The sequence below is a fragment of the Bradysia coprophila genome, chromosome IV, assembly GCF_014529535.1.
Source record: "Bradysia coprophila strain Holo2 chromosome IV, BU_Bcop_v1, whole genome shotgun sequence".
In the NCBI taxonomy this organism is placed as follows: domain Eukaryota; kingdom Metazoa; phylum Arthropoda; class Insecta; order Diptera; family Sciaridae; genus Bradysia; species Bradysia coprophila.
The window spans coordinates 11,666,942-11,679,454 of NC_050738.1; the positions used below are offsets into that span (position 1 = coordinate 11,666,942).

The window sequence follows — 12,513 nt, forward strand, 5'->3', positions numbered from 1 at the left end:
ATAGGGACGGCAAAATTAATGAAGTAAAAGATATTCAGTCAATTTCTTTAGAATGTTGTTTACAGCGACTATTTTTGGGAAAATGTTCTACCAAATTTTCCTTCATTTACCGAGATTTTCACCCATTTTCCGAAATTTTCCCAATTTTTTTTTTAGGATTTTTGAAAACTTGGGTGGGAAAATGTTTTTAAGAAGTCTGACACCAAAAGCATTTCTTTGCCATAGATATACATTAGAAAAAGCTTGGCTCAAGAAAAAGCTGTGATGTACTGAACATCAATGTCTACCGATTGTTCATCAAATTTCTATCCACCTTTTTTATTGATAGAAAATCAGTTAAACAGACCTCAGTCATGCCGTAGGAACGGCGTGGAGACGATTCTTTTTTTTAGTTAATCGTCCTAAACCTTCTCTTATCGACATAATTTCTCAGTTGGTTTTATGTTTCCTAATTTTCTGTCATTCGTAAAGTCATTTAAAAAGGGATATAACTTGAATAAGGAAACATAGCCGACAACATTACCTTCAGCTTTATGGTAATCCGTAAAATGTTAAGAGTTTATTGAAAAATGGTTGCAATTAAAATACAGCACTTAATCCAATACTGTCACTAATTATTTTAATCATTTTTCTAATGGATTTAGCACAAATTCACTCCAATGATTAAATCGTTCCATTATTTCTTTCACCACTTTTTTCATGTATATTCCACTGGTATTCATTTACTGCCACACGATTACATACAATTTTGGTCTCTTTATATAGACTTTTTTTTGCAACAGACTTGTCATAAAGCTTTCCGAGCGACGATCAAAATACAACTGATTGATAGGAAGTTAGTGAAATGCTTGCCAAGCATTTCAAACATTAATCTCTCAGGTTTCACATGGCTATCAGTATATTAACCGGATGGCAGCAATTTCAGCATTAATTTTTGTTTTATATTTAGGGCGGTTGTATGGATTTCTAACATATGAATGCAGAAAAAAGCGTTTTAATTAGTTATAGGATAGCCATTCGCCAGAGAATTGAATAGGAACTGGTGTCATAAACGACAGTAAAAAACCAGTCAGATATTAATTTCAGCTATAAACGCTTGGTTGAAATAGTATGAAGAAAAGATAGTCGTCCTAAATTAGGACATTAATTGGAATTTCGTTCATTTTTTCGCTACTTCATTTCCCCAATTTTTTGTTGAATCGATTTTTGGATACTGTATCTTTTCCCTTGGTGTTGCTCGAAACAACAATAGAAGAGGACGTCATTCATAGTATGATGATATCTTATTTGTTTTGTTTATTTAAATTTATTAAATAATGAGTCATAATTGACAACGTCCACACAGGGTGATTGATCAACATCCATTTGATAGACACAATCTGAAAATGTGTGGCACACATTTCGCGGCAAACATTAAATGAAAAATGTTCCTCGCCAAGGTTCTTACATACAAAAATACAAAACTGACTTATCTGTTCCACAAACATTTCAATTATAAATGTGTCTCGAGACATTCAAACCTTATCGCTGTTTTGCTATTGAAATTTTCATTTCTATGTTACACAATTTCGCTTATCAAAACGTGAGCGATCTGGAGAAATCTAAACATTTTTGCACTCAACTGGCTATGCAACTCATCGACGATATTAGCCACCTTCCACAGTTTGCGCGCTTCCATATTGTGATAAGTGTAATCAAACTTATTTAATGATTGCGATTACGGTTATATTTATAGATACTCGTTGAGTTGTCTGTCTACCATTGGTTAGCGCATTAAAATGGAGTCCGAAAGTGATACAATTTATTCCTATTTTTACGTTTGCTCGTGTCGATATAGTATGCAATGATAAAAAATAGGGTGGACTCTCATGTCTAGAAATTGATGAACGAGACTCTCAAATCGGATTTGTGCAACAGTTCGTCTAAAGAAAACGTAGCGACGATACATTCAATGAAAATGGAAATGAAACTTTTCACCAGTTGTTTTTAGCATTTTTCTTTTCAAAACGATCAATTCTTTATCATGCCAGACCTCGTATTAGACGGGCAACTGATAATAAAATAAGACATTGAATATGATTAAATTGTATAGCAAACAAATATGTGCGTATCTGATAATTGAAGGTTTATGTTCTTTTTTTAAATTTAATCTATATCGGTGGTTGCTTACACCTTTTTTTCAAATGTAAATCTTAATCGACATTTTCACTTGTTTTGATAGATTATTTAAGCCGGCCTCAATAGCTATTTTCCTGTTAAGTGCCCAAGTGGGGTTGTTTTACGCAATAGATGTGATATTGCTGATACGAGCGAAGCGAGTTCGGCAACATATTGTGCGCACAACGTAGTAGTTTAGAAACGTAAAGGAACAAGGTTTTATCTATACTGTTGATACAAAAAGACATCCATCCGTAAATAACACTCCTGCACATGATCGTAGTAGAATTCTGTCAAATGCATGTGCAAATAATTATATATTGGTTATATAATACGCACCCTTATATTATTACATCAACGCACTTCAAGCTTCAAGTATGAATGGTATCCTGAATAAGGTACATGCAAAATAGTACTACTTGGTAGCTGTTGACTTTGATAACTTTTGTTTGAAGTACCTTGATTGCATAGATTTTCCCAAGATAAATATATGGGCGGCCCTTACCTCCACACTGTACACCTTGGATTTTCTTAACCATTGTTAAAATTGTCACCGCCATTTAAGAAAAACTTTGTTCCCAATGCATGGTAAAAGACTTTTTTAACGAATGAGACGTTTCCCACCAGCACCGGAGGTTTCGAATTCACATTGGATTTGACTGTTCGCACGCGCGTGTGAATAACCATCACACACTGTAGAAGACTATTCGCACGCGCGTGCAAAACCTCAAAATTGACATTCAACACAAAAAAAAAAATCTTTCGAAATTATTCTACTGACACTTTAGGATGTCGAAGGGTCGTGATTTATCTTGAGAAGAACTTCGCTCCTCTTCTTTTTAGTTAACCATTCCAACACACTCAAAATCGTTTTACAACTACAATTACAGCCGTTTTATTCCGTTGGTTGCACTCTTTTGTAATCTTATGGATATTGGCTATAAGTACGCAAAAAGTACTGCTTATGGAAAAAACGAATGTGATTTTCGCGCCGCGCGAAATTTTTTTCCATAAGCAGTCCTTTTTGCAGACGAATAGCCAATTTTCGTTGTTTTGGCTGTTCGTACGCGAGTGCGAATAATCAAATCCAATGTGAAATGGCTATTCGCACGCGCGTGCGAATAGAATCAACCTTTCGAATTAGCGGAAAAGCAATTTACAATTTTTTATATTCCTTTTAGCTGTTTCGACCCTTTACATAAAGATTTTTTGTGCATCTGTTTTATACTCATGATTTTAGTCACTTCTCGCATGTGCGCCTCACTTCGTTCGATTCACGAAATTTCCTAAATTTAATCGTACAAAACCATTACGTAAATAGCTATTACCTTTCCTACAACTGTCGCATTAAATAATGTAAACGAAGACGAAAATTGATAAAGTTAAGAGTGTTGCTTGGCAAAAAAATGTATGGAAATTTCCATTGAATATTTTTTCATTGAATATTCGTAAATGTGCAAAAGAACAACTTCTAGATTGTCATTGACGGAAGCGCGTAGGACTAGTTCTAGCGCACGTGTATAATCGAAGAATCTGTTTTTTGCTATTGATTTGTTTTTTGTTGTTTTATCTGTGATTTTACCCAACCAAGTTTTTAAAAAAAAATGTAAGTAAATCTGTCGAATCTCCTTCATCCATACACTTTGCTAATTTTTTGCTCGTTATATTTGTTGAGAAACTGAGATAAGAGCAGCTGCAATTATGTAATGTCTCAAATACATGCAAATCAAGATCATTCCAAGGTTGCACATAAATTTATCAATAGCAAATAAAACGTAAATACAATAACAGCAAACGTTTTTTTCTTCTTCCTAACAACGCCTTCACACTTGTGTATAGTACAGTACAGTACACACGTACAAGTTCGGTGCAGGAATGTTTTTATATACTAGCCGATACAGCAATAAATTTGCAGTCACCAATTAACATAACAAAAACAGAAGAGAACACATTGATAATAATTAACTATACAAAACTTAAATAAAACGTAATGCATCTTAAGTGGCTATAAATCAATTATTTACAGAAACTATTTGTATGTTGGTTCTAACACACAAATAATCAACCTCAAAAATGTTAATAAGCAAATGAGTATGGTGGAGTAAAACAGGTGATAAATTCAGCAGTAAAATTGATGTTTCGAGTCTTCTCATTGATATGAGCATTGAAACTACAACAATTTCAACGAGAAAGAATTTTGCATTATAAGTTTTGGCTGATTTTAATATCTTTCTCAGTGATATTTTGGCAAGGCGACAAATCGTTTTTTTCGAATGCAACAAGATGTTCAGAAATTATTCACAGAGCCAATGAGGCGTAGATTACTTAGCATATTTTTGAGCACATAATCGATCAAAGTCTATTCAAAAGCTTCGCCACCCACACAGCCATGAGCCATTAAAACATAACAATCGGCCAACTTAATTTAATTTTTAAATTGTTGAAAGTTTCATTTCATTGTATTATGATATCGTGGACTTGCGACTCTAAAAACTAGTTTTTTGGGGTTTATGGACATGGACAATTACAATTTTTTGTTGACCAGTTTTCTCACGCGACCCAGAGAATCGACCACTCCTAGTAGCTACAGCTTAGAAACGTTTCGGTTGAATTGAACATAACTTACGTGCTCAATGAGTGCCTTGAAGACGACATCTTTATCTTTAAAATAGTGCCACAAAATCACAAGTGGCAAACTAATTTTCACCACTACATCCAACTTATCCTACATGTGGTTCATACGTTGTTATCGTATTCATACACTATACTCAAGAGAATGTCAACGGTGACACCAACAAATATACAATTGAAGTGTTACTAATTAGAACTGAATAGTAAACAAATGGCGAAAGGGGAAATGTATTTCTGTTCAATTTTCGTAATCTTCATATTTAATGTTTCTACAACGAGCTTGTTGCAATTTTATTTATGTCTAAAAACGAGGAAAAAATATGGAGCGCATTGAGTTGAACAATGATAGCGTTTGCATCGAGTTGGATAACAATTATGTTTTGCAAACTTTATCATCTGAGTTATGTATACTACGTATACATTGTATAGCAATGAGATCGGGCTAATGAGGTCTTGTTATAGCATAAACAGATGGCTAGCCGTTTCTAAGATCTTTTACTTCATCAGTTTTAACACGCAATGTTAAAACTGATGAAGTACAAGATTCGATATATTGATATGCTTACCACTTGGTAATGAGATGCTGAAAGCCTTGGAAAGACGAATTATTTTCCTAGTAAAGAACCATTGAAACTGAATATCGTTTAAATTTATTTGAACGCAAAATGCAGCTATTCTCTCAACCACACAAAATAATTGCCTGACAAAACGTACGTATATTCAAAGTTTAAACTTTCGCGACTATGCTATGAATACTTAGCATCACAACATGAAAACATACGCAACACCACACTCCAATTTCTACATACGCTTTCAATTATAAATCCCGTAACCCGAATGCCTAGGCAACGATAGTCATGGGATCAATTCAATTATATATCCAACAATAGACGTGGCACTCAGAAAAGCTTTATTGGACGACTATATATGATAAAACTACCGTATTTCGAGTGTATTACACACGTTTTATCTCTCTACCAATTCAGAGTTCCCTGAAATGAGAAATGAAATCAAATAAACAAATCAAATACCTTCAATATAATACAGACGCTTTTTTTTCTTCTTCACTGAGCTGTTACTATGAATACACAGTGGGACGAGAGGAGTAAAAAAAAATCGATTTGTATCTGGGTGATGCTTTGGGAAAGCTTTTGTGGTATACACAAATATTTATTTTAATGAAAAATCATCATCTATCTACCTATCTACCCAGAATAAATCTCTACTGTCAATTTATTTCTTATTTATTTGCTTATCTACCCATTCCTCCAATATATAAATGTATACGCATGAAACACGTATACCTTCAGTCATGAGTGAAATAGTCAAGTCGCAATGAAGAATAATGACTTTGATTTCAGATAGAGTCTTATAGGTAGAAGATACCTTATGACCGGAGTTCTTGGTGAAAACAATTTCTCTTCCCATTCTCTTGTGATCTTAACAAAGAAGTGGAATAATTTCTCGAAATAATTTGAATTCGATGGCACGGAAAACATAACAAAACGAAACCTCTCAGGATGATATTTGCATTTTGACCTAGCTGAAAAAATCTTGTCAACTACATAATATTCGGCGCTCTGACTACACGCTGCCTTCTGCTTATCGAAATGAATTGATACTTGAATAAGTATATGCAAATATTTAACAAATGTAGAAATTGAGGAACAGATTGACTGATGATGGGGCATGAACGACGAACAACGGAGCAGAACTTTTTTCCACTTTATTTTATTTTGGTTCAGACATTATTTCAATATTAGCTTTTTAAGCGAAATAAAAAAAAAACAAATTTGCTCTTGCAGATTAGATGTAAGCTACGTCAGATTTGACATCAGATAACCGTGACTGAAATATAGAACAAACATTCACTCGGTGGAATTTAGAGCGTAATAATTTTGACTTTTTCTCCGGATCAAAGTGTTACGCAATGTTATGTTATGGGAGGTTTTTTTGAAAATGTGACTAAAGATAAGTTAGATAGAAATTCGATCAAAAACAGAGCACTAAAACCACAACAACCCTTTTCGCCCGACTATGTTTAATCTGCACATCAAAACGGAAAACATAAAATTTATTTTGTGAAGAATTACAACTGACAATATTTAATAAAAACAACTCGACGAATTGTCCATGAATTTATTAGCTTTTAGTCTCTTTTTTAGTTGTTAACCTTTCAATTAAGTGCGTCTGATGTTTTGTTTTTATTCATTTTATTGCAAGTGTGGCAGTATCGAATGCAAATTTTGATTGATATTTACTGATACGGAGAAATATAAAAAATAAAATTATGATTGAACGATGTCCGTGCAATATTATAACATGTTAGTCCTTGCTAAAAGCTGTAACGGAATATTTTAACGTCTTAGTGTTATTTTCAAAGAATTTCTCTTCAATTAAATATAATATACAAAATTGGTTGTCACAACATTTACTCCGTTTACTGTCTTTTCAATTTATGCATTCGTAATATTAATGTTAAATTCCATTGAAAGCTTTCGTCTTTGTAAAATGATTGAAGAAGATTTGGCATTTACTATTTACATAAAAATGTGGAATTTAAAAGTCGCATTTCTGATATATTTTCCTAGATAATATTCTCTCTTTGAAATTTTCCGGGAACTAAAAACTATTGGTTTTCTAATGGGTAAAGTTTCCTCTGCTATATTTTTCTGACCAATTTTCTGAGAATTTTTAACCTTTCATTTATGGCTAGTCATGTACTTACCGACAACGAAAATGAGATGAGCTGTGACTAGAGTTCTAATGTTATACATGTACATGTGTTCTTAATTTGATTTGTGAACTATTTTCATTTTACCTCAATTTGCTGCATCGGATCTGTATTTCAGAGCAGCTTTTGAAAGTTGTCCGAACTTCCATCAGTAGATGGCAAACGATTAAGTAAATTTTAAAACAATCGTTTAAGCATAATGCTTGATTTCCTCTTACGCCGCGCCGTTTACACTCCGTTTCCGTTTTAAACAATAAAAAAGAGGTGTGGTTTAGCGAAACGGAGCGTGAACGGAGTAAGAGGAAACTAAGCATAAAGTTTACTGCTGTCTTGGGAAAGAGCCAGTGAAAACCACTGACGATGGCTAGATCACGCTAGCCTACCTAGACCCGTTACTTACCGCCGAGGTCGAAGCAGCGTCTTTGCTTCAATTAGGTCACTTTACGTGAACAATTTATGTGCAGGAGAGAGCTATAGCTCTGTCGTTTAAATTTCTTGATTTACTCATATTACATAACGCCAACCTTCCAATCAGTTTATTTTCCAGATAGAATACAGTTTTGTACCAACGGTCGATTAACGATAGAACAGCAAAACTTACAATAAAACTAATGGATTGAAAGATTTTTCATCAAACACTAAACGAACAACATCATAAGTTTTTACTTTTCGTGTGTTTCGTTTGTTTCTTTCGCTTTATTTGTTCCAGACGTATTTCACCACATAGCATAGTAGTATCTGTACGCTTCTTCAATTCTACACGTAGGCAGGTTCGATAATTCATTTCGACTGAAAGCTCGCAAAGTTCGATTATCGATATTTAAAAAAAGTCAATATCAATCGAATGTTCTTTCGATAATCGGTAAATATTTACTGATAGTCGGTAGATATCGACTAATAATCGTTAAATCTGACTGATAATTCGTAAATCTGACTGATAATTCAATAAATATCAACTGATAATTAGATTATCAGTCGATACTTATCGACTATCGATAAAACGTTCGCTAGATATCGATAATTTGGAAATTTTATCACCGATTCATGATACTAATTTTTCACGTGTAAGTGAAACGACTATTTTTACGCTTCTTGTGCTGACAACATGTCTAGAACAATTAAAACTGTAGAATGCTACAGTCAGAGGCAGTGAATTTTCATAAATTTACTTTAGATGTTTTTCAGCTAATCCAACTATCCATACAATCAAAAGTGTTTGTACTTGTTTATACCGTTGAAGCTGCTACACACACACTTTTGGTAGTTAGTCAAGTGCGAGTTGTCCAAAAAAGCCGTTTCGCTCATATTGAATGTAAAAAGCGATATTATGGTTGATTATCGTAGATGGATCGACCAGTAACTCAAGTCGCGATGTTGCCAAGCTGGGATCGGCCTGGTTTGGTCTAGGGGGCCGCCGTTGCCTAACACTTCTTTTCGCTCTATGAAATTTTGATATTTGAAAATTTATTTAAAAATATAAAATGAAATATTTTTGACATGGTTCCATGGGCGAAATTATTCCGAATTGTGTCTATTTTATGTTAAAAATAAAAAACATTAATTACTTTAAAAAAAGCATTTCTCGTATTTTCCAGATTTGCACATTTTTTTGTATTGATGGGCGCCATCTTGAATTACAGCGCCACCTGCATATTTTTTCAAGCACTTATATTTTTCTCGTATGCAGAAACGTTCAATGAACACAAGATTTTTTTCACACTCAATTCTGATCAAAATTCAATTTTATAGAGCCGAAAGAAGTTTTAGCTGACGGCGGCTCCCTAACCCAAACCAGGTCGATGACAGCTTGGCAACATTGCGATTCGAGCTCGTGGCCGACGCACCTACGATAATCACCCATAAAATCGCTTTTTACATTCAATATGAGCGAAAGGACAACTCGCACCAGACTAAGTGGTAAAACCGTATATGCAATTACAATTTTGATTAAATGTGTAGATCAGCTGAAGAAAATTCATGCTTATATTTCACTGCCTCTAACTGTAACCAAGTAATAACTTTAATTGAGTTGATTTTACTTTAACCAAAAAAAAGACAAATTTAATCGTAATTGGTCGGTACGCTTGCCATTTATGAAAGATTGACAGAAATAGGTCTCTGAATTTATTAGTATATTGTCATCAAAATTTGGCAAATTGGTTAATTAAAGTAAAAAAAAGTTTCTTGAATATCAGCTTTGGTAAATGTAGCAGCGCAAACTCTAAGAATCTGACTCATTTTTGAAAATTAAAAATTCAGTTGGCATCAAAAATTTCACAAATACGCAGATATGGAATAAACAAAATCAAAAAAATAACCGAATTTGGAAAAACAATTCACAGAATAAAAATCGTTCTGAGAAGCTCAGCAATAAAAAAAATGTTCCGTCCATCACGTTTATTATGTTCAAAGTACGTAGACGGATTCGATTAGTTAATCTCTTGAATGTGAAAATAGCGGTATTGCTTGCCACAAACAATAAATCCAAAAAATAAATAAATTCCGTTGGGCTTGGGAAAATGTTACGTTATTTCTGCAGCGATAACAATGGAATAGGTTTTTGGAGGAGGAACAAAAAAGCGAATAAAATTCTCCATAATCTGCTTAAAAGAAATGCTAATATTATCATCGACGAATACCACTTTAAACTGCTTTCGTGTAGATTGTTCAAATTTTATTTGTTCAGACCATAACCATGAACAGCAGATATTTTTCTACAACACATTTTATTGTCCAATCGAAATGTATTCCTTCAGAAAAAAATGGTATTCATAAGGTACGAAAGTTTCAAAAAGAACAAAAAAAAACTTGGAAACTTGTTTCACCTAAAATTGAAGAAATGGACCACCTATAGATTTTAGTTCATTCCAACAGGTCGATTTGTTCGTTCTTCCTTTTTTCTTCTTCTTCACTGCCTTGGTAATTTGTCTCCAATCACACAAAAAATTATGGAAAATTTTGCTACGAAAATAGTTCTTGAGACTGAATGTTAGAAGTGACACGGACGTAACAGCGTACTTATTGACAGTAAATGTTTTTTTTGGCTATATTAAAACTTCGCGCATAAAAAAGAGAGTTGAAATTAACATTTATAAATCAAAACTGTCTGCCTATTTACAATTTAATTTATTATAATTTATGCCAAATTATCGTCAGTCGTGTTGTATCTATAATACAGATTTATTTATCATCTAAAGTGCGAGCGGAATGCAAATCAACGAAGCAAGTTTAAATATTCAATAATCGCTCGTCTAACACAAAAAAATGTAAAAAAAATCACAAAACAAAACGAAAATTAAATTGTATCAGATTGAAGAAGATGTGCATAAACAGGTGTCACAATAGTTCATTTAGTACGGGACGATCCGTATAATATTTTTATGTATAAAGTCACGGTTAATACTTCCGACTATTTAATGCCTCGTATTGTTCATGTATACTGGCTGTGTATAACCGTACCTATATTTTCATTTGAACATTTTTATTACCAATGGATTTAACATTGGGCTTACATATAAATGCACAATGCTACATCATATACAATTTCGTTTTTTAGCTCACGTTCTTCCTTGCAAACATTTGTTGCGCATTATACGTATAGATATGTATTCATTTGCATTCGGCTGAACGTCCTAAATTTATACATAGAAGTCTACATGTCTACCGAAAAGTGTTCCAAACCGAAACCACCTCATCATAAAAAAAAAAAAAAATACGCGAGCAACAAGTCTGGTTATATTATACCATTTTGCAATGATTGTATGTAACGTTGTGTTCGCATTCAATTTCGCATTTAAGAACATATTACATCGTAAATATACAGAGTTCTTTCTACGTGGATATTCGCATATAGTCTCACACAAATGAATTGCAAACCTTAAAACAGAGTCACTTTATCACACAAATGACTAGTTCATTGACAAAACTGAAATTAAAAATAAAATCGCTTTTCTGCTGTTTGCACTAAAGAAAATGTGGCAAATTTGCTGTTCAATTATGAATTGAATGGAAAGAAATTAATTTAGAAAAAATTCAATTAATTTCTTCAATGAATTTCTTTAATTTATATTTTTGCTGAAAAGATTCAGTCAATCGAACCAATTCTATTATACCAATCTTTGCAGTCTTAGCTCTACCGTAAAACATTTTCACACAGATTTTCTTCCAATTCAGTTAAAAATTTCAAATATTGAACGAGAAAATGTCCTTAACTTAAATGCGTAAGGAAACGTAAATATTTTCTACTTACTGTAATTCGAATCGAATTTAAATCGCAACTTTGTTTAGTCTTAATTCACCACACTCGGATACACTTTGCAAGTGCCGTCAATAAATCACGAAAAAAATCCAAAAAATTAACTTAATTCACTCAGCGAATTTTTTCTTCTGTTTTAATTACTTTTTTTTGAAAACAAAACGCATCCAGTTGACAAACGTTTCCAACTGCGAATCGCTATATACTAAACTTACTAAATCCCCACAACACTCAACATCCGAAAGCGAGTACTTCATCAAGTCATCAAAAAAAATTATGTATATCGTTAGTCGTTTCGAATTTTAAAGTTGCTCGCGATTTTACAACAAATACCATCATACCATACCACCAAAAGTGTATTTTATATCAACTCTCCTATGTTAGACAAGCCAGCATTTAGAATCATTTTCAATGGGTAGCAGTTTTATGCGATTTAAATTCGACAAATCTACATATAGAGAGGAGTACAACACAATAAAAAGCGTGTGTATTTGTGAGATGCTTCTCGTACGTCTTGTGCGTCTTGCGCAACCTGCGCAGAATATGAACCAGCGAGAATCTAATAAATATTATGAAGAAAGGAGGAAAAAAAGCGTTAAATAAATGACATCTTTTATCGGTCGGTACACATTATACTCTTTGATAAGATTGTGATTTTTTTTGGGGGGGAACAAGAAGCACTGAAACAATATATACCTACACATCTACCGTCTTATGCTGTCGTTCTTAATCTGAA

At 33.3% G+C, this 12,513-nt stretch overlaps 1 protein-coding gene across 2 annotated transcripts in view; it reads right to left on the reverse strand.

Moving 5' to 3' along the window:
* LOC119066258 (excitatory amino acid transporter 1) overlaps nucleotides 1–12,037 on the reverse strand; it is a 29,597-nt gene extending 17,560 nt beyond the window's left edge. Inside the window, exon 1 of one of the 2 annotated variants that reach the window (XM_037168609.1) lies at nucleotides 11,772–12,037. The gene's annotated coding sequence lies outside the window, so the exon portion shown is untranslated. Of the gene's footprint in view, nucleotides 1–523; nucleotides 818–11,771 lie in introns of those variants that run through there. The other variant, XM_037168610.1, reaches the window with a different exon arrangement.
* Nucleotides 12,038–12,513: the final 476 nt, after the last annotated feature.